The following is a 27,642-nucleotide window of genomic DNA, read 5'->3' on the forward strand; positions in this document are numbered from 1 at the left end:
GTGTTATCTGACCAAGTACTTATTGGATGGGTATGCCTCTTTGAGAACACTTCAATACCACCTAGGTTGAGGCATAGGGAAAGTGTTGTGCCCATCGGATATCCTTTGCATGGTTGATCGAGCATTCAATACAATTTTTGCTCTAGTGTCATGCACATCCGGCAAAAAACACGCTGCTAGGTATGATATCCGATCAAGCACTTATGGGATGGGCATTCCACTTTGCATGTAAGTCAATTCCACCTAGTTGAAGGTTTGTGCAAAGTATTGTGCCCATCGGATATGCTTTGCATTGTGGATCAAGCATAAAACACCGTTTTTTCCTTAGTGTCATGCACAACCATGAAAAAACACGGTCCTAGGTGTGTTAATCAAACAAGTACTTATCGGATGGGGGCTCCACTTTGCACACAAGTATGTTTCAACTACTTTGAGGTGCGTGCAAATTATTGTCACCATCAGATATGCTTTGCATCGTCGATCACGCATTATACACCATTTTTTCCCTAGTGATATGCACATCCGCAAAAAAATACGCCCTTAAGTGTGTTATCTGACCAAGTACTTATCGGATGGGTGTGCCTCTTTGAGAACATTTCAATACCACCTAGGTTGCGGCGTAGGAGAAGTGTTGTGCCTATCGGATACCATTTGCATGGTCGATCGAGCATTAAATACTATTTTTGCTCTAATGTCATGCACATTCGTAAAAAAACACGCTGCTAGGTATGTTATCCGATCAAGCACTAAAGGGATGGGCGTGCCACTTTGCATGTAAGTCAATTCCACCTAGTTGAAGGTGTGTGCAAAGTATTGTGCCCATCAAAGATGCTTTACATTGTCAATCAAGCATAAAACACCGTTTTTGCCTTAATGTCATGCACAACCATGAAAAAACACGGTCCTAAGTGTGTTAATCAAACAAGTACTTATCAGATGGGGGCTCCACCTTGCACGCAAGTCCATTTCAACTAGGTTGAGATGCGCGCAAAGTATTGTCACCATCAGATATGCTTTGCATGGCCGGTCTTGCATTATACAGAGTTTTTTCCCTAGTCATATGCACATCCGCAAAAAAACACGCCCTTAGGTGTGTTATCTGACCAAGTACTTATCGGATGGGTGTGCATCTGTTAAAACATTTCAATACCACCTAGGTTGAGGCGTAGGAAAAGTGTTGTGCCCATCGGATATCCTTTGCATTATCTGATCAATCCCTTATGGGATGGGTGTACCACTTTGCATGTAAGTCAATTCCACCGGATATGTGTGCAAGGTATTGTGCCCATCGGATATGCTATGCATTGTCAATCAAGAATAAAACACCGTTTTTGCCTTAGTGTCATGCACAACCATTAAAAAACGTTTCGAAATCCCTCCCATAACTAATTAATAAATTAATTTGACGCCACGTCCCTACCTTCCAAAGCTTTGGCAAATAGAGTGAGAGATGTGTGTTCCAAAGTAGTGGATGGTGAACGGAAAGGATTTATTCAAGGGAGGGACATACTTGAAAACATTTTGAATGTGGATGTTGCTACTATCCAAGTCCATGACCAAGGCGGTTTTGTTGGGCTTCGACATGGATAAAGCTTATGATCGGATTAGATGGGATTAGCTGCTCAAAGTACTTGAGAGACTTGGGTCTGGAAAAAATTTATGTGACATGGTGAGCCCCTTGTTTGTGGATGCCTCGGCGATTCTTTGCATTAACAGTGGGGCAGTTGGCAAGATTTTATTTATGCAAATCTGTGAGGCTCTACTTTTTGATGTGGGCATAGTCCCTCTGATTTTTGGGATAAAGAAAGGCCTAGAGCTCCGAGACATTAAAGGGTTGAGATTACCAACAGGGGAGCAGTTTTGCCCTCAATTCTTTGCTGATGACATGGTGACTATGTCTGAAGAATGCCAAACAAGTGTTGCCGATCTGGTCAGGGTTTTGGACCGATTTTGTGCATTGTTTGGCTCGAGATGCAACTGGGGCAAGTCCTTTGTGATGAGAATAAACGGTGGGGAGAAGCCTAATTGGTTGGATCAGTTTACAAGTAACATAGTCTCGAGGGGAGAGGTGATTAGATACTTGGGGGCCCCTCTAGGTGTGGGCCTCTCACTGAAACAAAGATTTCTATGGTTCTGGGGGGCTACGTCTCTTGGGTGGCATGCTAGATGCTTAGATGCGTGCAAATTATTGTCTCCATCGGATATGCTCTGCATGGTCGATTACGCATTATACAACGTTTTTCCCGTAGTGATATGCACATCCGCAAAAAAACACATCCTTAGGAATGTTATCTGACCAGGTACTTATCGGATGGGTGTGCCTCTTTGAGAACATTTCAATACCACCTAGGTTAAGGCATAGGAAAAGTATTGTGCCCATCGGATATGCTTTGCATGGTCGATCGAGCATTAAATACCAATTTTTCCTTAGTGTCATGCACATCCGTAAAAAAACACGCTGCTAGGTTTGTTATCCGATCAAGTACTTATGCGAAGGGAATGCCACTTTGCATGTAAGTCAATTTCACCTAGTTGAAGGTGTGTGCAAAGTATTGTGCCCATCGGATATGCTTTGCATTGTCGATCAAGCATAAAACACCGTTTTTGCCTTAGTGTCATGCACAATCATAAAAGAACACGGTCCTAGGTGTATTATTCAAACAAGCACTTATCCAATGGGGGCTCCACTTTGCACGCATGTTTGTTTCAACTAGGTTGAGATGCGTGCAAAGTATTGTCACCATAGGATATGCTTTGCATGGTCGATCGAGCATTAAATACCATTTTTACCTTAGTGTCATGCACATCCGTAAAAAAACACGCTGTAGGTGTGTTATTCGATCAACTACTTATGCGATGGGAATGCCACTTTGCATGTAAGTCAATTTCACCTAGTTGAAGGTGTGTGCAAAGTATTGTGCCCATCGGATATGCTTTGCATTGTGGATCAAGCATAAAACACCGTTTTTGCCTTAGTGTCATGCACAACCATATAAAAACACAGCCCTAGGTGTGTTATTCAAACAAGTACTTATCGGACGGGGGCTTCACTTTGCACGCAAGTCTGTTTCAACTACATTGAGGTGCGTGCAAAGTATTGTCACCATTGGATATGCTTTGAATGGTCGATCACGCATTATACACCGTTTTTTCCCTAGTGATATGCACATCCGCAAAAAAACACGCCCTTAGGTGTGTTATCTGACCAAGTACTTATTGTATGGGTGTGCCTCTTTGAGAACACTTCAATACCACCTAGGTTGAGGCACAGGGAAAGTGTTGTGCCCATCGGATATCCTTTGCATGGTCGATCGAGCATTAAATACTATTTTTGCTCTAGTGTCATGCACATCCGGCAAAAAACACGCTGCTAGGTATGATATCCGATCAAGCACTTATGGGATGGGCATCCCCCTTTGCATGTAAGTCAATTCCATCTAGTTGAAGGTGTGTGCAAAGTATTATGCCCATCGGATATGCTTTGCATTGTGGATCAACAATAAAACACTGTTTTTTCCTTAGTGTCATGCACAACCATGAAAAAACACGGTCCTAGGTGTGTTAATCAAACAAGTACTTATCGGATGGGGCCTCCACTTTGCACACAAGTATGTTTCAACTATGTTGAGGTGCGTGCAAATTATTGTCACCATCAGATATGCTTTGCATCGTCGATCACGCATTATACACCATTTTTTTCCTAGTGATATGCACATCCGCAAAAAAACACGCCCTTAAGTGTGTTATCTGACCAAGTACTTATCGGATGGGTGTGCCTCTTTGAGAACATTTCAATACCACCTAGGTTGCAGCGTAGGAGAAGTGTTGTGCCCATCAGATACCATTTGCATGGTCGATCGAGCATTAAATACTATTTTTGCTCTAGTGTCATGCACATCCGTAAAAAAACACGCTGCTAGGTATGTTATCCGATCAAACAGTTATGGGATGGGCGTGCCACTTTGCATGTAAGTCAATTCCACCTAGTTGAAGGTGTGTGCAAAGTATTGTGCCCATCAGATATGCTTTACATTGTCGATCAAGCATAAAACATCGTTTTTGCCTTAGTGTCATGCAGAACCATGAAAAAACACGGTCCTAGGTGTGTTAATCAAATAAGTACTTATCGGATGGGGGCTCCACTTTGCACCCAAGTCCATTTCAACTAGGTTGAATGTGTGCAAAGTATTGTCACCATCAGATATGCTTTGCATGGCCAGTCTTGCATTATACACTGTTTTTTCCCTAGTCATATGCACATCCGCAAAAAAACACGCCGTTAGGTGTGTTATCTGACCAAGTACTTATCGGATGGGTGTGCATCTTTTAAAACATTTCAATACCACCTAGGTTGAGGTGTACGAAAAGTATTGTGCCCATCGAATATCCTTTGCATGGTCGATCGAGCATTAAATACTATTTTTGCTCTAACATCCTGCACATCCGAAAAAAACACACTGCTAGGTATCTTATCTTATCAATCACTTATGGGATGGGCGTGCCACTTTGCATGTAAGTCAATTCCACCTATTTGAAGGTGTGTGCAAGGTATTGTGCCCATCGGATATGCTTTGCATTGTCGATCAAGAATAAAACACCGTTTTTGCCTTAGTGTCATGCACAACCATTAAAAAACACGGTCCTAGGTGTGTTAATCAAACAAGTACTTATCGAATGGGGGCTCCACTTTGCATGCAAGTCCCTCTCAACTAGGTTGAGATGCGTGCAAAGTATTGTCTCCATCGGCTCTGCATGGCCGATTACGCATTATACAACGTTTTTCCTGTAGTGATATGCACATCCGCAAAAAAACACATCCTTAGGAATGTTATCTAACCAAGTACTTATCGGATGGGTGTGCCTCTTTGAGAACATTTCAATACCACCTAGGTTAAGGCATAGGAAAAGTATTGTGCCCATCGGATATGCTTTGCATGGTCGATCGAGCATTAAATACCATTTTTGCCTTAGTGTTATGCACATCCATAAAAGAACACGCTGCTAGGTGTGTTATCCGATCAAGTACTTATGCAAAGGGAATGCCACTTTGCATGTAAGTCAATTCCACCTAGTTGAAGGTGTGTGCAAACTATTGTACCCATCGGATATGCTTTGCATTGTCGATCAAGCATAAAACACCGTTTTTGCCTTAGTGTCATGCACAATCATAAAAGAAGACGGTCCTAGGTGTATTATTCAAACAAGTACTTATCCAATGGGGGCTCCACATTGCACGCAAGTTTGTTTCAACTAGGTTGAGATGCGTGCAAAGTATTGTCACCATCGGATATGCTTTGCATGGTCGATCGAGCATTAAATACCATTTTTACCGAGTTTTTACCTTAGTGTCATGCACATCCGTAAAAAAACACACTGCTAGGTGTGTTATCCGATCAAGTACTTATGCGATGGAAATTCCACTTTGCATGTAAGTCAATTCCACCTAGTTGAAGGTGTGTACAAAGTATTGTGCCCATCGGATATGCTTTGCATTGTCGATCAAGCATAAAACACCATTTTTGCCTTAGTCTCATGCACAACCATATAAAAACATGCCCCTAGGTGTGTTATTCAAACAAGTACTTATCGGATGGGGGCTCCACTTTGCACGCAAGTTGGTTTCAACTATGTTGAGGTGTGTGCAAAGTATTATCACCATCGGATATGCTTTGCATGGTCGATCATGCATTATACTTCGTTTTTTTCCTAGTGATATGCATATCCGCAAAAAAACACGCCCTTAGGTGTGTTATCTGACCAAGTACTTATCAGATGGGTGTGCCTCTTTGAGAACACTTCAATACTACCTAGGTTGAGGCGTAGGAAAAGTGTTGTGCCCATCAGATATCCTTTGCATGGTCGATTGAGCATTAAATACTATTTTTGCTCTAGTGTCATGCACATCCATTAAAAAACACACTGCTAGGTATGTTATCCGATCAAGCACTTATGGGATGGGAGTGCCACTTTGCATGTAAGTCAATTCCAACTAGTTGAAGTTGTGTGCAAAGTATTGTGCCCATCGGATATGCTTTGCATTGTCGATCAAGCATAAAACATCGTGTTTGCCTTAGTGTCATGCACAACCATGAAAAAAGACGGTCCTAGGTGTGTTAATCAAAGAAGTATTTATAGGATGGGGGCTCCACATTGCACGCAAGTCTGCTTCTACTAGGTTGAGATGCGTGCAAAGTATTGTCACCATCGGATATGCTCTGCATGGTAGATTACACATTATACAACGTTTTTATGGTAGTATTATGCACATCGGCAAAAAAACATGCCCTTAGGTATGTTATCTCACCAAGTACTTATCGGATGTGTGTGCCTCTTTGAGAACATTTCAATACCACCTAGGTTAAGGCGTAGGAAAAGTATTGTGCCCATAGGATATGCTTTGCATGGTTGATCGAGCATGAAATACCATTTTTGCCTTAGTGTCATGCACATCCGTAAAGAAACACGCTGCTAGGTGTGTTATCCGATCAAGTACTTATGCGATGGAAATGCTACTTTGCATGTAATTCAATTCCACCTAGTTTAAGGTGTGTGCAAAGTATTGTGCCCATCGGATATGCTTTGCATTGTTGATAAAGCATAAAACACCATTTTTGCCTTAGTGTAATGCACAACCATAAAAAAACCCCGGGGGATTCACTCTTCATTAAAGGGGGACGTCACCTGCGTGCATGAACTTCAAGAAAACCCCCTATTTAAGATCCACATAGGATGATAAAACACCCCTATTTAAGCTTATAAGATACCACCAAAATTCCATTATGTCCCCCCCTTTCCTTAAATCTACATTCTTTCTCAAGCATTTAGATTACACAATAAGCAAATTTAGGTTACTTTCCCTATGACTATTTAAAACCATACACAAAATCAAACTTGTTTGGACTAGTTACCCAAGGTAACCTATATTATGTCCCCCCTTCTTAAATATGACATGGTCCCCCTAGCTTAAATTCAATATTGGGGGGAAAAAAAGGGCCCCCACCCCTAATGTATAAGCTTATGCCTCATTTCAAAAAAACCCCCTATTATACACTCACGTGATATCATAAGTTTCCCCCTCTAAATCCCCCGGGAAAAAAACACGGTGCTAGGTGTGTTATTCAAACAAGTACTTATCAGATGGGGGCTCCACTTTGCACACAAGTATCTTTCAACTAGATTGAGATGCATGCAAAGTATTGTGACCATCGGATATGCTTTGCATGGCCGATCACGTATTATACATCGTTTTTCCCCTAGTGATATGCACATCCGAAAAAAACACACCCTTACGTGTGTTATCTGACCAAGTACTTATCAGATGGGTGTGCCTCTTTGAGAAAATTTCAATACCACCTAGGTTGAGGCATAGGAAAAGTGTTGTGCCCATCGGATATCCTTTGCATGGTCGATCGAGCATTAAATACTATTTTTGCTTTAATGTCATGCACATTCGTAAAAAAACACGCTGCTAGGTATGTTATACGATCAAGCACTTATGGGATGGGCGTGCCACTTTGCATGTAAGTCAATTCCACCTAGTTGAACGTGTATGCAAAGTATTGTGCCCATCAGATATGCTTTGGATTGTCGATCAAGCATAAAACACCGTTTTTGGCTTAGTGTCATGCACAACCATGAAAAAACACGGTCCTAGGTGTGTTAATCAAACAAGTACTTATCGGATGGGGGCTCCACTTTGCACACAAGTATGTTTCAACTAAATTGAGGTGCGTGCAAATTATTATTACCATCGGATATGCTTTGCATGGTCGATCACGCATTATACACTGTTTTTTCCCTAGTGATATGAACATCCGCAAAAAAACACGCCCTTAAGTGTGTTATCTGACCAAGTACTTCTCGGATGGGTGTGCCTCTTTGAGAACATTTAAATACCACCTATGTTGAGGCGTAGGAAAACTTTTGTGCCCATCGGATATCCTTTGCATGGTCGACGAGCATTAAATACTATTTTTGCTCTAGTGTCATGCACCTCTGTTAAAAAACACGCTGCTAGGTATGTTATCCGATCAAGCACTTATGACATGGGCGTGCCACTTTGCATGTAAGTCAATTCCACCTAGTTGAAGATGTGTGCAAAGTAATGTACCCATCAGATATGCTTTGCATTGTCGATCAAGCATAAAACACCGTTTTTTCCTTAGTGTCATGCACAACCATGAAAAAACACGGTCCTAGGTGTGTTAATCAAACAAGTACTTATCGGATGGGAGCTCCACTTTGCACGCAAGTCGTTTTCAACTAGGTTGAGGTGCGTGCAAAGTATTGTGACCATCGGATATGCTTTGCATGGCCGATCACGCATTATACACCGTTTCTCCCCTAGTGATATGCACATTCGCAAAAAAACACACCCTTAGGTATGTTATCTGACCAAGTACTTATCTGATGGGTGTGCCTCTTTGAGAACATCTCAATACCACCTAGGTTAGGCCGTAGGAAAAGTATGGTGCCCATCGGATATGCTTTGCATTGTCGAGCAGGCATTAAATACCATTTTTGCCTTAGTGTCATGCACATCCGTAAAAAAACACGCTGCTAGGTGTGTTATCCGATCAGGTACTTGTGCGATGGGAATGCCACTTTGCATGTAATTCAACTCCACCTAGTTGAAGGTGTTTCGAAAGTATTGTGCCCATCGAATATGCTTTGCATTGTGGATCAAGCATAAAACACCGTTTTTGCCTTAGTGTCATGCACAACCATGAAAAAACACGGTCCTAGGTGTGTTATTCAAACAAGTACTTATCGGATGGCGGCTTCACTTTGCACGCAAGTCTGTTTCAACTAGGTTGAAGAGCGTGCAAAGTATTTTCACCATCGGATATGATTTGCATGGCCGATCACGCATTATACACCGTTTTTCCCGTAGTGATATGCACATCCGCAAAAAAACATGCCCTTAGGTGTGTTATCTCACCAAGTACTTATCGGATGGGTGTGCCTCTTTGAGAACATTTCAATACCACCTAGGTTGAGGTGTAGGAAAAGTGCTGTGCCCATGGGATATCCTTTGCATGGTCGATCGACCATTAAATACTATTTTTGCTCTACTATCATGCACATCCGTAAGAAAAGACGCTACTAGGTATGTTATCCGATCAAGCACTTATGGGATGGGTGCGCCACTTTGCATATAAGTTAATTCCAACTAGTTGAAGGTGTGTGCAAAGTATTGTGCCCATCGGATATGCTTTGCATTGTCGATCAAGCATAAAACACGTTTTTGCCTTAGTGTCATGCACAACCATGAAAAAACACGGTCCTAGGTGTGTTAATCAAACAAGTACTTATCGGATGGGGAACCCAATTTGCACGCAAGTCCGTTTCAACTAGGTTGAGATGCGTGCAAAGTATTGTCACCATTGGATATGCTCTGCATGGTCGATTACGCATTATACAACGTTTTTCCCGTAGTGATATGCACATCTGCAAAAAAAATCGCCCGTAGGTATGTTATCTGACCAAGTACGTATCGGATCGGTGTGCCTCTTTAAAAAAATTTCAATACCACCTAGATTAAGGCATAGGAAGAGTATTGTGCCCATCGGATATGCTTTGCATGGTCGATCGAGCATTAAATACCATTTTTGCCTTAGTGTCATGCACATCCGTAAAAAAAACACACTGCTAGGTGTGTTATCCGATCAAGTACTTATGAGATGGGAATGCCACTTTGCATGTAAGTCAATTCCACCTAGTTGAAGGTGTGTGCAAGGTATTGTGTCCATCAGATATGCTTTGCATTGTCGATCAAGCATAAAACACCGTTTTTTACTTTGTGTCATGCAGAACCATATAAAAACACGACCCTAGGAGTGTTATTCAAACAAGTACTTATCGGATGCGGGCTCCACTTTGCACGCAAGTCCCTTTCAACTACCTTGAGGTGCGAGCAAAGTATTGTCACCATCGGATATGCTTTGCATGGTCGATCACGCATTATACACCGTTTTTTCCCTAGTGATATGCACATCCGGAAAAAAACACGCCCTTAGGTGTGTTATCTGACCAAGTACTTATCGGATGGGTGTGCCTCTTTGAGAACATTTCAATACCACCTAGGTTGAGGCATAGGAAAAGTGTTGTGCCCATTGGATATCCTTTGCATGGTCGATCGGGCATTAAATACTATTTTTGCTCTAGTGTCATGCACATCCGTAAAAAAACACGCTGCTAGGTATGTTATACGATCAAGCACTTATGGGATGGGAGTGGCACTTTGCATGTAAGTCAATTCCACCTAGTTGAAGGTGTGTGCAAAGTATTGTGCCCATTGAATATGCTTTGCATTGTCGATCAAGCATAAAACACCGTTTTTGCCTTAGTGTCATGCACAACCATAAAAAAACACGGTCCTAGGTGTGTTAATCAAAGAAGTACTTATCGGATGGGTGTTCCACTTTGCACACCAGTCCGTTTGAACTAGGTTGAGATGCATGCAAAGTATTGTCACCATCCGATATGCTCTGCATGGTCGATTACACATTATACAACGTTTTTGCAGTAGTGATATGCACATCGGCAAAAAAACACGCCAGTAGGTATGTTATCTGACCAAGTGTTGTGTCCATCGGATATCCTTTGCATGGTCGATCGAGCATTAAATACTATTTTTTCTCTAGTGTCATGCACATTTGTAAAAAATCACGTTGCTAGGTATGTTATCCGATCAAGTACTTATGGGTTGCATGTGCCACTTTGCATGTAAGTCAATTCCACCTAGTTGAAGGTATGTGCAAAGTATTGTGCCCATCAGATATGCTTTGCATTGTTGATCAAGCATAAAACACCGTTTTTACCTTAGTGTCATGCACAACCATGAAAAAACACGGTCCTAGGTGTGTTAATCAAACAAGTACTTATTGTATGGGGGCTCCAGTTTGCACGCAACTCCGTTTCAACTAGGTTGAGATGCGTGCAAAGTATTGTCACCATCGGATATGCTCTACATGGTCGATTATGCATTATACAATGTTTTTCCCGTAGTGATATGCACATCCGCAAAATAACACGCCTTAGGTATGTTATCTGACCAAGTACTTATTGGATAGGTGTGCCTCTTTGAGAACATTTCAATACCACCTCCATAAAACAACACGCTGCTAGGTGTGTTATCCGATCAAGTACTTATGCGATGGGAAGTCCAATTTGCATGTAAGTCAATTCCACCTGGTTGAAGGTGTGTGCAAAGTATTGTGCCCATCAGATATGCTTTGCATTGTCGATCAAGCATAAAACACCGCTTTTGCCTTAGTGTCATGCACAACCATGAAAAAACACGGTCCTAGGTGTGTTAATCAAACAAGTACTTATCGGATGGGGGCTCCACCATGCACGCAAGTCGCTTTCAACTAGGTTGAGGTGCATCCAAAGTATTGTTACCATCGGATATGCTTTGTATGGCCGATCATGCATTATACACCATTTTTCCCCTAGTGATATGCACATCCGCAAAAAAACACGCCGTTAGGTATGTTATCTGACCAAGTACTTATCGGATGGGTGTGCCTCTTTGTGAACATTTCAATACTACCTAGGTTAAGGCGTAGGAAAAGTATTATGCCCATCGGATATGCTTTGCATGGTCGATCAGGCATTAAATACCATTTTTGCCTTAGTGTCATGCACATTCGTAAAAAAACACGCTGCTAGGTGTGTTGTTCGATCAAGTACTTATGCGATGGGAATGCCACTTTGCATGTAATTCAATTCCACCTAGTTGAAGGTGTGTGCAAAGTATTCTGCCCATCGGATATGCTTTGCATTGTGGATCAAGAATAAAACACCGTTTTTGCCTTAGTGTAATGCACAACCATAAAAAAACACGGTCCTAGGTGTGTTATTCAAACAAGTACTTATCCGATGGGGGCTCCACTTTGCACGCAAGTATCTTTCATCTAGGCTGAGGTGCATGCAAAGTATTGTGACCATCGGATATGCTTTGCATGGCCGATCACGCATTATACATCGTTTTTTCCCTAGTGATATGCACATCCGCAAAAAAACATGCCCTTAGGTGTGTTATCTGACCAAGTACTTATCGGATGGGTGTGCCACTTTGCATGTAATTCAATTCCACCTAGTTGAAGGTGTGTGCAAAGTATTGTGCCCATCGAATATGCTTTGCATTGTCGATCAAGCATAAAACACCGTTTTTGCCTTAGTGTCATGCACAACCATGAAAAAACACGGTCCTAGGTGTGTTAATCAAACAAGTACTTATTGGATGGGGGCTCCAGTTTGCACGCAACTCGGTTTCAACTAGGTTGAGATGCGTGCAAAGTATTGTCCCCATCGAATATGCTCTACATGGTCGATTACGCATTATACAACATTTTTCCCGTAGTAATATCCACATCCACAAAAAAATATGCCTTAGGTATGTTATCTGACCAAGTACTTATCGGATGGGTGTGCCTCTTTGAGAACATTTCAATACCACCTAGGTTAAGAATCGAGCATTAAATACCATTTTTGCCTTAGTGTCATGCACATCCATAAAAAAACACGCTGCTAGGTGTGTTATCCGATCAAGTACTTATGCGATGGGAAGTCCACTTTGCATGTAAGTCAATTCCACCTAGTTGAAGGTGTGTGCAAATTATTGTGCCCATCAGATATGCTTTGCATTGTCGATCAAGCATAAAACATCGTTTTCGCCTTAGTTTCATGCACAACCATATAAAAACACGACCCTAGCTATGTTATTCAAACAAGTACTTATCGGATGGGGGCTGCACTTTGCACGCAAATCCGTTTCAACTACATTGAGATGGGTGCAAAGTATTGTCACCATCGCATATGCTTTGCATGGTCGATCACGCATTATACACCATTTTTTCCGTAGTGATATGCACATCCGCAAAAAAACACGCCCTTAGGTGTGTTATCTGACCAAGTACTTATCGGATGGGTGTGCCTCTTTGAGAACATTTCAATACCACCTAGGTTGAGGTGTAGGAAAAGTGTTGTGCCCATCGGATATCCTTTGCATGGTCGATCGAGCATGAAATACTATTTTTGCTCTACTGTCATGCACATCCGTAAAAAAACACGATACTAGGTTTTTTATCTGATCAAGCACTTATGGGATGGGTGCGCCACTTTGCATGTAATTCAATTCTAACTAGTTGAAGGTGTGTGCAAAGTATTGTGCCCATCGGATCTATTTTGCATTGTTGATCAAGCATAAAACATCGTTTTTGCCTTAATGTCATGCACAACCATGAAAAAACACGGTCCTAGGTGTGTTAATCAAACAAGTACTTATCGGATGGGGGCTCCAGTTTGCACGCAAGTCCGTTTCAACTAGGTTGAGATGCGTGCAAAGTATTGTCACCATTGGATATGCTCTGCATGGTCGATTACGCATTATACAACGTTTTTCCCGTAGTGATATGCACATCCGCAAAAAAACACGCCCTTAGGTATGTTATCTAACCAAGTACTTATCAGATGGGTGTGCCTCTTTGAGAAAATTTCAATACCACCTAGGTTAAGGTGTAGGAAGATTATTGTGCCCATCCGATATGCTTTGCATGGTGGATCGAGCATTAAATACCATTTTTGCCTTAGTGTCATGCACATCCATAAAAAAACACGCTGCTAGGTGTGTTATCCGACCAAGTACTTATGCGATGCGAAGTCCACTTTGCATGTAAGTCAATTCCACCTAGTTGAAGGTGTGTGCAAAGTATTTTGCCCATCAGATATGCTTTGCATTGTCGATCAAGCATAAAACACCGTATTTGCCTTAGTGTCATGCACAACCATGTAAAAACACGGTCCTAGGTGTGTTAATCAAATAAGTACTTATCCGATGGGGGATCCACTTTGCACACAAGTCGCTTTCAACTAGGTTGAGGTGGGTGCAAAGTATTGTCACCATCAGATATGCTTTGCATGGTCGATCACGCATTATACACGGTTTTTCCCCTAGTGATATGCACATCCACAAAAAAACACGCCCTTAGGTATGTTATCTGACCAAGTACTTATCGGATGGGTGTGCGTCTTTGAGAACATTTCAATACCACCTAGGTATGTTATACGATCAAGCACTTATGGGATGGGAGTGCCACTTTGCATGTAAGTCAATTCCACCTAGTTGAAGGTGTGTGTAAAGTATTGTGCCCATCGAATATGCCTTGCATTGTCGATCAAGCATAAAACACCGTTTTTGCCTTAGTGTCATGCACAACCATGAAAAAACACGGTCCTAGGTGTGTTAATCAAAGAAGTACTTATTAGATGGGGGCTCCACTTTGCACACAAGTCCGTTTCAACTAGGTTGAGATGCATGCAAAGTATTGTCACCATCGGATATGCTCTGCATTGTCGATTACACATTATACAATGTCTTTCCGGTAGTGATATGCACATTGGCAAAAAAACACGTCGGTAGGTATGTTATCTGACCAAGTACTTATCGGATGGGTGTGCTGCTTTGAGAACATTTCAATACCAACTAGGTCAAGGCGTAGGAAAATTATTGTGCCCATTGGATATGCTTTGCATGGTCGATCGAGCATTAAATACCATTTTTGCCCTAGTGTCATGCACATCCGTAAAAAAAACACGCTGCTAGGTGTGTTATCCAATCAAGTACTTATGCAATGGGAATGCCACTTTGCATGTAATGCAATTCCAGCTAGTTGAAGGTGTGTGCAAAGTATTGTGCCCATAGGATATGCTCTGCATTGTGGATCAAGCATAAAACACCGTTTTTGCCTTAGTGTAATGCACAACCATAAAAAAACACGGTCCTAGGTGCGTTATTCAAACAAGTACTTATCAGATGGGGGCTCCACTTTGCACGCGAGTATCTTTCATCTAGGTTGAGGTGCATGCAAAGTATTGTAACCATCGGATATGCTTTGCATGGCCGATCACGCATTATACATCGTTTTTCCCCTAGTGATATGCACATCTGCAAGAAAACACGCCCTTAGGTGTGTTATCTGACCAAGTACTTATCGGATGGGTGTGCCTCTTTGAGAACATTTCAATACCACCTACGTTGAGGCATAGGAAAAGTGTTGTGTTCAGATTCGGATATCCTTTGCATGGTCGATCGAGGCATTAAATACTATTTTTGCTCTAGTGTCATGCACATTCGTAAAAAATCACGCTGCTAGGTATGTTATCCGATCATGTACTTATGGGATGCATGTGCCACTTTGCATGTAAGTCAATTCCACCTAGTTGAAGGTGTGTGCAAAGTATTGTGCCCATCAGATATGCTTTGCATTGTTGATCAAGCATAAAACACCATTTTTGCCTTAGTGTCATGCACAACCATGAAAAAACACAGTCCTAGGTGTGTTAATCAAACAAGTACTTATTGGATGGGGACTCCAGTTTGCACGCAACTCCGTTTCAACTAGGTTGAGATGCATGCAAAGTATTGTCACCATCGGATATGCTCTGCATGGTCGATTACGCATTATACAACGTTTTTCCTGTAGTGATATGCACATCCGCCAAAAAACATGCCTTAGGTATGTTCTCTGACCAAGTACTTATCAGATGGGTGTGCCTCTTTGAGAAAATTTCAATACCACCTAGGTTAAGGTGTGGGAAAAGTATTGTGCCCATCGGATATGCTTTGCATGGTCGATCAAGCATGCAATACCATTTTTACCTTAGTGTCATGCACATCCATAAAAAAACACGCTGCTAGGTATGTTATCCGATCAAGTACTTATGCGATAAGAAGTCCACTTTGCATGTAAGTCAATTCCACCTAGTTGTAGGTGTGTGCAAAGTATTGTGCCCATCAGATATGCTTTGCATTGTCGATTAAGCATAAAACACCGCTTTTGCCTTAGTGTCATGCACAACCATGAAAAAACACGGTCCGAGGTGTGTTAATCAAACAAGTACTTATCAGATGGGGGCTCCACTTTGCACGCAAGTCCGTTTCAACTACGTTGAGATGCGTGCAAAGTATTTTCACCATTGGATACGCTCTGCATGGTCGATTACGCATTATACAACGTTTTTCCCGTAGTGATATGCACATCCACAAAAAAACATGCCTTAGGTATGTTATCTGATCAAGTACTTATTGGATGGGTGTGCCTCTTTGAGAACATTTCAATACCACCTAGGTTAAGGCGTAGGAAAAGTATTGTGCCCATCGGATATGGTTTGCATGGTCGATCGAGCATTAAATACCATTTTTGCCTTAGTGTCATGCACATCCATAAAACAACACGCTGCTAGGTGTGTTATCCGATCAAGTACTTATGCAATGGGAAGTCCACATTGCATGTAAGTTAATTCCACCTAGTTGAAGGCGTGTGCAAAGTATTGTGCCCATCAGATATGCTTTGCATTGTCGATCAAGCATAAAACATCGTTTTTGCCTTAGTGTCATGCACAACCATGAAAAAACACGGTCCTAGGTGTGTTAATCAAACAAGTATTTATTGGATGGGGGCTCCACCTTGCACGCAAGTCGCTTTCAACTAGGTTGACGTGCATGCAAAGTATTGTCAACATCGGATATGCTTTGCATGGCCGATCACGCATTATACACCGTTTTTCCCCTACTGATATGCACATCCGCAAAAAAACACGCCCTTAGGTATGTTATCTGACCAAGTACTTATTGGATGGGTGTGCCTCTTTGAGAACATTTCAATACCACCTAGGTTAAGGCGTAGGAAAAGTATTGTGCCCATCGGATATGCTTTGCATGGTCGATCAGGCATTAAATACGATTTTTACCTTAGTGTCATGCACATCCGTAAAAAAACACACTGCTAGGTGTGTTATCCGATCAAGTACTTATGCGATGGGAATGCCACTCTGCATGCAATTCAATTCCACCTAGTTGAAGGTGTGTGCAAAGTATTGTGCCCATCGGAGATGCTTTGCATTGTGCATCAAGCATAAAACACCGTTTTTGCCTTAGTGTAATGCACAAGCATAAAAAAACACGGTCCTAGGTGTGTTATTCAAACAAGTACTTATCAGATGCGGGCTCCACTTTGCACGCAAATATCTTTCATCTAGGTTGAGGTGCATGCAAGGTATTGTGACCATCGGATATGCTTTCCATGGCCGATCACGCATTATACATCGTTTTTCCCCTAGTGATATGCACATCCTAAAAAAAACACGCCCTTAGTGTGTTATTCAAACAAGTACTTATCGGATGGGGGCTCCACTTTGCACGCAAGTCTGTTTCAACTACATTGACGTGGGTGCAAAGTATTGTCACCATCGGATATGCTTTGCATGGTCGATCACGCATTATACACCATTTTTTCGCTAGTGATATGCACATCCGAAAAAAACACGCCCTTAGGTGTGTTATTTGAACAAGTACTTATCAGATGGGTGTGCCTCTTTAAGAACATTTAAATACAGCCTAGGTTGAGGCATAGGAAAAGTATTGTGCCCATCAGATATCCTTTGCATAGTCGATCGAGCATTAAATATACTATTTTTGCTCTAGTGTCATGCACATCCATTAAAAAACACGCTGCTAGGTATGTTATCTGATCAAGTACTTATGCGATGGGAATGCCACTTTGCATGTAATTCAATTCCACCTAGTTGAAGGTGTGTGCAAAGTATTGTGCCCATCGAATATGCTTTGCATTGTCGATCAAGCATAAAACACCGTTTTTGCCTTAGTGTCATGCACAACCATGAAAAAACACGGTCCTAGGTGTGTTAATCAAAGAAGTGCTTATCGGATGGGGGCTCCACTTTGCACACAAGTCCGTTTCAACTAGGTTGAGATGCATGCAGAGTATTGTCACCATCGGATATGCTCTGCATGGTCGATTACACATTATACAACGTTTTTCCGGTAGTGATATGCACATCGGCAAAAAAACACGCCCGTAGGTATGTTATCTGACCAAGTACTTATCGGATTGGTGTGCTGCTTTGAGAACATTTCGATACCAACTAGGTTAAGGCGTAGGAAAATTATTATGCCCATTGGATATGCTTTGCATGGTCGATCGAGCATTAAATACCATTTTTGCCTTAGTGTCATGCACATCCGTAAAAAAACACGCTGCTAGGTGTGTTATCCGATCAAGTACTTATGCGATGGGAATGCCACTTTGCATGTAAGTCAATTCCACCTAGTTGAAGGTGTGTGCAAAGTATTGTGCCCATCGGATATGCTTTGCATTGTGGATCAAGCATAAAACACCGTTTTGGCCTCAGTGTAATGCACAAGCATAAAAAAACACGGTCCTAGGTGTGTTATTCAAACAAGTACTTATCAGATGGGGGCTCCACTTTGCACGAAAGTATCTTTCATCTAGGTTGAGGTGCATGCAAAGTATTGTGACCATTAGATATGCTTTGCATGGCCGATCACGCATTATACATCGTTTTTCCCCTAGTGATATGCACATCCGCAAAAAAGCATGCCTTAGGTATGTTATCTGACCAAGTACTTATCGGATGGGTGTGCCTCTTTGAGAACATCTCAATACCACCTAGGTTAAGGCATAGGAAAAATATTGTGCCCATCGGATATGGTTTGCATGGTCGATCGAGCATTAAATACCATTTTTGCCTTAGTGTCATGCACATCCAAAAAACAACACGCTGCTAGGTGTGTTATCCGATCAAGTACTTATGCGATGGGAAGTCCACATTGCATGTAAGTCAATTCCACCTAGTTGAAGGTGTGTGCAAAGTATTGTGCCCATCAGATATGCTTTGCATTGTCGATCAAGCATAAAACATCGTTTTTGCCTTAGTGTCATGCACAACCATATAAAAACACGGCCCTAGGTGTGTTATTCAAACAAGTACTTATCGGATGGGGGCTCCACTTTGCACACAAGTTTGTTTCAACTACATTGAGGTGGATGCAAAGTATTGTCGCCATCGGATAGGCTTTGCATGGTCGATCACGCATTATACACCATTTTTTCCCTAGTGATATGCACATCCGCAAAAAAACACGCCCTTAGGTGTGTTATCTGACCAAGTACTTATCGGATGGGTGTGCCTGTACTTATGAGATGGACGCTCCACTTTGCACACAAGTCCGTTTCAACTAGGTTGAGATGCATGCAAAGTATTATCACCATCGGATATGCTCTGCATGGTCGATTACACATTATACAACGTTTTTGCGGTAGTGATATGCACATCGGCAAAAAAACACGCCCGTAGGTATGTTATCTGACCAAGTACTTATCGGATGGGTGTGCTGCTTTGAGAACATTTCAATACCAACTAGGTTAAGGCGTAGGAAAATTATTGTGCCCATTGGATATTGTTTGCATGGTCGATCGAGCATTAAATACCATTTTTGCCTTAGTGTCATGCACATCCGTAAAAAAACACGCTGCTAGGTGTGTTATCCGATCAAGTACTTATCCGATGGGAATGCCACTTTGCATGTAATTCAATTCCACCTAGTTGAAGGTGTGTGCAAAGTATTGTGCCCATTGGATATGCTTTGCATTGTGGATCAAGCATAAAACACCGTTTTTGCCTTAATGTAATGCACAACCATAAAAAAACACGGTCCTAGGTGTGTTATGTAAACAAGTACTTATCAGATGGGGGCTCCACTTTGCACGCAAGTATCTTTCATCTAGGTTGAGGTGCATGCAAAGTATTGTGACCATCGGATATGCTTTGCATGGCCGATCACACATTATACATCGTTTTTCCCCTAGTGATATGCACATCCGTAAAAAAACACGCCCTTAGGTGTGTTATCTGACCAAGTACTTATCGGATGGGTGTGCCTCTTTGAGACGATTTCAATACCACCTAGGTTGAGGCATAGGAAAAGTGTTGTGTCCATCGGATATCCTTTGCATGGTCGATCGAGCATTAAATACTATTTTTGCTCTAGTGTCATGCACATTCGTAAAAAATCATGCTGCTAGGTATGTTATCTGATCAAGTACTTATGGGATGCACGTGCCACTTTGCATGTAAGTCAATTCCACCTAGTTGAAGGTGTTTGCAAAGTATTGTGCCCATCAGATATGCTTTGCATTGTTGATCAAGCATAAAACACCGTTTTTGCCTTAGTGTCATGCACAACCATGAAAAAACACGGTCCTAGGTGTGTTAATCAAACAAGTACTTATTGGATGGGGGCTCCAATTTGCACGCAACTCCGTTTCAACTAGGTTGAGATGCGTGCAAAGTATTGTCACCATCGGATATGCTCTGCATGGTCGATTACGCATTATACAACGTTTTTCCCGTAGTGATATGCACATCCGCAAAAAAACATGCCTTAGGTATGTTATCTGACCAAGTACTTATCGGATGGGTGTGCCTCTTTGAGAACATTTCAATACCACCTAGGTTAAGGCGTAGGAAAAGTATTGTGCCCATCGGATATGCTTTGCATGGTCGATCGAGCATTAAATACCATTTTTGCCTTAGTGTCATGCACATCCATAAAAAAACACGCTACTAGGTGTGTTATCCGATCAAGTACTTATGCGATGGGAAGTCCACTTTGCATGTAAGTCAATTCCACCTAGTTGAAGGTGTGTGCAAATTATTGTGCCCATCGGATATGCTTTGCATTGTCGATCAAGAATAAAACATCGTTTTTACCTTAGTGTCATGCACAACCATATAAAAACACGGCCCTAGGTGTGTTATCAAACAAGTACTTATCGGATGGGGCTCCACTTTGCACGCAAGTCCGTTTCAACTACATTGAGGTGGGTGCAAAGTATTGTCACCATCGGATATGCTTTGGATGGTCGATCACGCATTATACACCATTTTTCCCTAGTGATATGCACATCCGCAAAAAAACACGCCCTTAGGTGTGTTATCTGACCAAGTACTTATCGGATGGGTGTGCCTCTTTGAGAACATTTCAATACCACCTAGGTTGAGGTGTAGGAAAAGTGTTGTGCCCATCGGATATCCTTTGCATGGTCGATCGAGCATTAAATACTATTTTTGCTCTAGTGTTATGCACATCCGTAAAAAAACACTCTACTAGGTATGTTATCTGATCAAGCACTTATGGGATGGGTGCGCCACTTTGCATGTAAGTCAATTCCAGCTAGTTGAAGGGGTGTGCAAAGTATTGTGCCCATCGAATATGCTTTGCATTGTCGATCAAGCATAAAACACCGTTTTTGCCTGAGTGTCATGCACAACCATGAAAAAACACGGTCCTAGGTGTGTTAATCAAACAAGTACTTATCGGATGGGGGCTCCAGTTTGCACGCAAGTCTGTTTCAACTAGGTTGAGTTGCGTGCAAAGTATTGTCACCATTGGATAGGCTCTGCATGGTCGATAATGCATTATACAACGTTTTTGCCATAGTGATATGCACATCTGCAAAAAAACCCCTTAGGTATGTTATCTGACCAAGTACTTATCCGATGGGTGTGCCTCTTTGAGAAAATTTCAATACCACCTAGGTGAAGGTGTAGAAGAGTATTGTGCCCATCGGATATGCTTTGCATGGTCGATCGAGCATTAAATACCATTTTTGCCTTAGTGTCATGCACATCCGTAAAAAAAACACGCTGCTAGGTGTGTTATCCGATCAAGTACTTATGAGATGGGAATGCCACTTTGCATTTAAGTCAATTCCACCTAGTTGAAGGTGTGTGCAAGGTATTGTGCCCATCGGATATGCTTTGCATTGTCGGTCAAGCATAAAACACCGTTTTTGACTTTGTGTCATGCATAACCATATAAAAACACGGCCCTAGGAGTGTTATTCAAACAAGTACTTATCAGATGGGGGCTCCACTTTGCACACAAGTGCCTTTCAACTACCTTGAGGTGCGTGCAAAGTATTGTCACCATCGGATATGCCTTGCATGGTCGATCACGCATTATACACCGTTTTTTTCCTAGTGATATGCACATCCACAAAAAAAACACGCCCTTAGGTGTGTTATCTGACCAAGTACTTATCGGATGGGTGTGCCTCTTTGATAACATTTCAATACCACCTAGGTTGAGGCATAGGAAAAGTGTTGTGCCCATCGGATATCCTTTGCATGGTCGATCGGGTATTAAATACTATTTTTGCTGTAGTGTCATGCACATCCGTAAAAAAACACGCTGCTAGGTATGTTATACGATCAAGCACTTATGGGATGGGAGTTCCACTTTGCATGTAAGTCAATACCACCTAGTTGAAGGTGTGTGCAAAGTATTGTGCCCATCGAATATGCTTTGCATTGTCGATCAAGCATAAAACACCGTTTTTGGCTTAGTGTCATGCACAACCATGAAAAAACACGGTCCTAGGTGTGTTAATCAAAGAAGTACTTATTGGATGGGGGCTCCACTTTGCACACAAGTCCGTTTCAACTAGGTTGAGATGCATGCAAAGTATTGTCACCATCGGATATGCTCTGCATGGTCGATCACACATTATACACCATTTTTTCCCTAGTGATATGCACATCCACAAAGAAACACGCCCTTAGGTGTGTTATCTGACCAAGTACTTATCGGATGGGTGTGCCTCTTTGAGAACATTTCAATACCACCTAGGTTGCGGTGTAGGAAAAGTGTTGTACCCATCGGATATCCTTTGCATGGTCGATCGAGCATTAAATACTATTTTTGCTCTAGTGTCATGCACATCCGTAAAAAAACACGCTGCTAGGTATGTTATCCGATCAAGCACTTATGGGATGGGCATGCCACTTTGCATGTAAGTCAATTCCACCTAGTTGAAGGTGAATTTCCCTTGTTTAAGAAAGAGGGGATGAAAGAGGGGAAAAAGAAGAGGGGAAAAGAGCATAAACTAAGAGAAGGAAGACGGGAAAAGAGATTGAATGAGGGGAAAAAGAAGAGAAGGAAAGGAGAGAAAAAGAGATTGAAAGAGGGAAAAAAAGAAGAGGGGAAAAGAGATTGAAAGAGGGGAAAAAGGAGAGAAGGAAAGGAGAGAAAAAGAGATTGAAAGAGGGAGAAAAAGAAGAGGGGAAAAAGAAGAGAAGGAAAGGAGGGAACTCGTCATTTGAGTATGAAACAAAGTACCCATTGTACTATGTAGAAGGCACAGAGGGTCTAATAGGACTTAATGACATGGCATGCATCTCATCGGTCCACTGATGACACATTGAGGATTCTCGTAGATTGTGTAGCTTGGAAGCACATAGACAATCAGTGGTCGGACTTTGCGAGGGAGTCAGACAACTTACATCTTGGGCTTGCCATGGATGGTGTGAATCCTTTTGGGTTACGCTCGACATCTTGTTCGACATGGCCCATAGTCTTGGTGAATTACAATATCCCACTATGGCTAACAATAAGAAGGGACACCTCATGCTTGCACTACTTGTGCTAGGGAACTACAAGGCAAAAAATATGGACATATACATGGCACCTTTGATAGAGGAGTTACAGATCTTATGGAGAGGAGTGCGGGTCTTTGATATTTCTAGAGCTCCTAGACATACCAATGATATTTTGATCAAGGGTATCCTGATGTGGAGCATGCATGACTACCCAGGATATGGAGAGTGCGTAGGTACGTGGTTGTGTCTTTACATGTATAATATAGGATTATGCTTTTATGACTCTCTTTCACATGCATGTCTTATACTAACACATTCATGCACGTGTGCAGGACTTGTTACAAGTGGGTACCATGCTTGTCCTGTTTGTGGACCGGGTTTGAAATCACTTACACAATACTCCAAAAATATGAGGATAAATGTTTATGAAGGTCATGCTCGACACCTTCTGCTGGACCATCTCACGCGTGGAGGTCAGCTTGATCCACCACCACCATATTTGAAGGCAAGTGACTAGATTCAAGCTTGGAGGGTGAATGGAGAGGAACCTCCTGATGGTATGAAGAGGCTATCGATCTTTCATGAGCTTCCTTATTGGGTTCAGTTACAAATCAATCATATCTTGGATCCCATGCATATCTTCAAGAATGTGGGGGCTACTATTTGGGCACACTTGGTTGGTTCCAAAGACTCGAGAGGAGTGCGAGAAGACTTGTGTGCTATGAATAGGATGTCTCGTTTGTGGCCCCAAGTGCATGCTTTAGGAAAAGTTATGCTCCCAAAAGCAACATGGATCCTCTCTACGAGAGAGGAGGCAGTGGTCAAGGCGGACATTGCCTCTTTTCAAACACCCATAGAGTACATGCGTTGCTTGAAAGGAGCATTTTCAAAGGACAATAAGCTTAGTGGGCTCAAGTCCCATGATTGGCACAAGGTCTTACAGGTATTCTAAGCTGTAGGATTAGTGTACCAATAATTGTGATGCGTTAGTGTAATTATGATTATGTTATATTGTTGACATGACTTCTTTGTTGCTTTGATAGTTCATCCTCCCAATTATAATAAAAGGGTGTTTACAAGAAGATGTTAGAAATGCTATATTCAAGATCAGTGGTATTGTGAGGTATGATTTAATGGTCTCATTCCAAATCCTTATTTCATAATTTTTTGGTCTCATGTTCAAGTTTGGAATATGTACTACAACTTGAAGACAAAGTTTGCGGAATTACATTGAGCAATGCATAAGTTATGGGTCATGCAAGATACCTATATACATACCAATAGCTGAATTGGTGTAATAGGCACCACATGGACATCCAACACTCGCTAAGTGTATGTCAGTAGTTAGACATCCATAGCTTATAGTCCACTATAGATAACACCCAATTACTCCTTGAATGCATAAGTAAGACCATCGAGAGTCTAGAAATTAGTAGTAGGGTACCCAGTCCAAGTCCCCATATAAGTCCCCTTGTACACTCAGATACATTGGTCCCTATAGAATAGAGGCCCTCTGTAAAGAAATTTCTCTCAGCGTTTGCTCTTCCAAACATCTCTCTCATAGCTATAAATTTTAAACTAGTTATTCAACTCACATTTTCTATTGAGGATGGTGTAAATTGCACCATACCTCTAAGGCATTAGGCACAAACCCTAACCCTAAGGGGTTCACATGTATATCTTCATGTTATGTTTAATTCAACTTAGTGTACATGTAGCTATATTGTGTGCACTCTTCTCTCTCTCCCTCACTCACTTCGACTATCATGGTATCAGGGCTGATGTTGCTTCCACTCCCTTCATGAGTGTCAAGCCCTCCTTTCGTGAGGCATCTTCCATTGAGAGAGTTTCCGTCGAGAGAGAGAGCAAGCCCTTTCTTCCATCAAGGCATTAATCCCTTGCTTCAATCAAGGCACAAGCCCTCTCCATGAGGCATATTCATCACTTCCCTAGCTCTCATCATCATGCTCTTCTTCATCTCCAATTTGAGATAGAAAGTGAGTGATTCTGATTTCTAGAACTTAAGATAAGTTCATTTCCATTTGAGAGTTTTCATCATTCGGAGCTTCTTATATAATTTGAGTGGTTTATTCTCATTCTGTTTTAGATATTACTAAAGGTTTAAGGTTCATAGGTTTTTGTAACCTTTTCTCTAAGAGTTTTTAAATACTAAGGTTTTGAGAGCCTCCTTCGAATATCTTGCATCTTCAATTTCCAGAGAGATAGAGATAGAGACTTCAGAGAGAGGTTTGAGAGAGAGACTCTCTTACACAGCATATTTGACAAGTGAAAGATACCCAAATGACTTGCAAGACACATTCAGTAACCTTATCTACTAGGCAAGTACTCACAAGGTGATGTCCCACGAATTGATGAAGGGAATCTATCCCAACAATTGATGATGGGAAATTTGACCCAATAACTCATGAAGGGAAATTTGTTTTAGGAATACCTAGGAGTTTCCATGATAAAACTATGGATACGCTAAGTTGCACCTTGTGGGATCTGGTCAAATGACAAAGATATTGAACTTGACACATTAAAGATGGAAGTAGGCAATGATGCTAAACTTGGAGTAAACTTGTAGATAGGATGCAGGGGTTTAGGGTGGTGAAAGATGATATTTCAGACAATGAGATGGATGAATGATCCTGAACTTTTTGTGTGCTGCATTGTGTTGGTAATTTGATGTAGCTTTGATTTTCTTGGTGATGTTGATGGCTTTCTTTGCATAAGACAATGGTTTGCCTCTGGTGCTTTAGATGCATTGGTTATATTTGGTGCATTTACTTTTGTAGTGAACATATGATTGGTTAGTCTTTGTATAATCTATTTAGATCAATCAAGATAACCTTTTTTGCAATTTTGAATTTTTAATCTAAATGAAAACTAATGATGTCAAGGGGGATGTCATAGAAGCTAGTCCTTACTATGCATGATAGACTTTATGGTTCCAACCTTATGAATGACTATCATGAGATTGAAATTGCAATATGTGTTGTATTTTTAGAGGATGATTTTGGGCATATTCAAGGCAAGCATATTCTTGCATTCATCTAGATATATAAATTGAAAACTGATCATGATCATGTTGTCTATAATGTGCGATGATGGCATTCCATGTCCCTCCTGCACCTTGCTTTGAATACTTGTCAAACATTTTTCTTGCATCCTTCAAGCTCCCACAATTTGTATACATGCCAATAAGGCTAGCACTAGCAACAATGTTGAATTCAAAACCACTTCTTAAAACATGGGCATGTCCATTGATCTCATTTGCTTTTACACTTTCACCTTGCATTTTCTCCAAAAGATAAGGGCCCCTTTTCCATGTCCATGCTCGTTGCATCCTCAGGGGGCAATCAATCAAACAATGTCTTTGCATCCTTGAGATTCACATCTTTGGATAGGAATGCCACCTTTGTAAAATTAATGATTTGCCAATGAACACATCCATTGTCAAATTGTCTTCAATTGTACTTAGGGCATGAAACACCTTGGCTGGACCTGAAGATGCCATGATTGTACATGCTTTCAAAATGCAAATAGATATTTTGGTTGGGGGATCGAGTCCCCCTCGTTGCATTCTTGGAAAAAATGGAAAGCTTCCTGGGCATGTTCAATTTGAACACATCCTTCATCATCATATTTCGTGCCAACCAGATCTCACTTTGACAATTTAGCATAACACCCCATGCCCCTCCTTCAAACTCCCACATTTAGCATATATGTTAATGAGGGTGTTGAAAACAAATAAGTCTAACTTAAAAGGACTATCAAGAATGTGGACTTCCTTGTTAGACTACAATATGGGTATTTCAAACAGCGTTAGGTCACTGATTTCGTGTTGACGAATCTATTTTAGAGGACCTTACAGCTTCTATTTGTGCTCATTTCTCAACGCAAGCTCTTTGAATCTTTCCAAATTTTAGCAGTGCAAATTTTCATTATAGCAGTAAGGAAGTCCACTTATACTCTCTTTCTCAATTATCATCTTTTTGCAAATAGATTGTAGGATTGGCCTACCTCTTCTTCTTTCTACTTAAATGTGTTCTACTAATAACAATCAAGTTAAGGTAGCATTCATCCAAAATATACATACAAGTCGATATCTGACAAGAAAAGAAGAAAGGTGGAAGGAGAAGGAGAGGGGGAGTAAAGGACCGGGGAGGGAAAATCATGACCATGCTCAAAGGGAAGGGAATGCAAATCTAAGAGGATGAGAATATAAGAAAACAAGAGCAAGAGAGCTCAACACCAAGTTGGGAGCAACGTGCATTCCATCAAATTGCATAGTGAGCCAAAAGCCTAAAGTTGGCTTTTATACATAGACCTTTCCTTCAAATAGAACTACAACACCATGGTGGAATT

Source organism: Dipteris shenzhenensis, chromosome 5 (genome assembly GCF_047967505.1).
Source record: "Dipteris shenzhenensis isolate YYH24624 ecotype China chromosome 5, Dip_SZ_1.0, whole genome shotgun sequence".
Taxonomy (NCBI): Eukaryota; Viridiplantae; Streptophyta; class Polypodiopsida; order Gleicheniales; family Dipteridaceae; genus Dipteris; species Dipteris shenzhenensis.